Here is an 837-nt window from a genome sequence, read left to right on the forward strand (position 1 = left end):
GACAGGGGCGATTGTAATTGTTATGCTGTTTGTGGCGGCCCCCGCCAATTGTGTCCCGATCTCGTTTGGGATGATTTATGGTCCCCCCCTGTGTTCTTGTCTCTTCCCTCAGGTCTGGGAGGACTAGAACGGCTATTTCTGTTTCCCCATTTGGGGAAGTTGATTGCTTCCTCACATCTTGTGAGTCAGTGCTAAGGTCGTATAGCCGTTCAGCTGCCGCATAGGCAGAGGGAGATTCCTGTACCCTCTGTTCATATAGTTTTGATTTCGCCCACGGTTTCAGCCCCTCCACAAAGCAAAAGACCTTGTCTTTTTCAGACATATCCCGTATGTCCAACATGAGTCCTGCAAACTGTTTTACGTAGTCCCTGATGTTACCTGTTTGCTTTAGCTCTCGGAGTTTTCGTCGAGCCAAGATCTCGACATTTTCAGGAAGAACTGCGAACGAAGTTCTTGTTTCAATCTATCCCAAGTATCAATCGTGCAGCGTTCTTCCTGTATGTCTGTAAATCGTGATCTCCACCACAGTTTTGCATCTTCAATTAGATGCATCGTTGCTATTGTGACTTTCGACTCTTCAGTCACTGTGTTCGTCGCCTTGAAGTATTGCTCAAGGTCGAAGATAAAATTTTCCAAGGCTTTCGCTTCTCGCACCCCACAGAAAGGTTTTGGTTCTGGGATTTTTATTTCGGCTCACTGCCATTGCTCCCCCAGGTGGGGCTTGTGTCCCTACCGCTCGGATGGTGAGATTACCCCTAGCACTCACATCCGCTATCTCGGCTCTGACGACATCCAGGGCCGATCGAAAGTCTTCAGATAAATCGGTTACCATCTTGA

This window comes from Benincasa hispida, chromosome 9, assembly GCF_009727055.1.
Source record: "Benincasa hispida cultivar B227 chromosome 9, ASM972705v1, whole genome shotgun sequence".
In the NCBI taxonomy this organism is placed as follows: domain Eukaryota; kingdom Viridiplantae; phylum Streptophyta; class Magnoliopsida; order Cucurbitales; family Cucurbitaceae; genus Benincasa; species Benincasa hispida.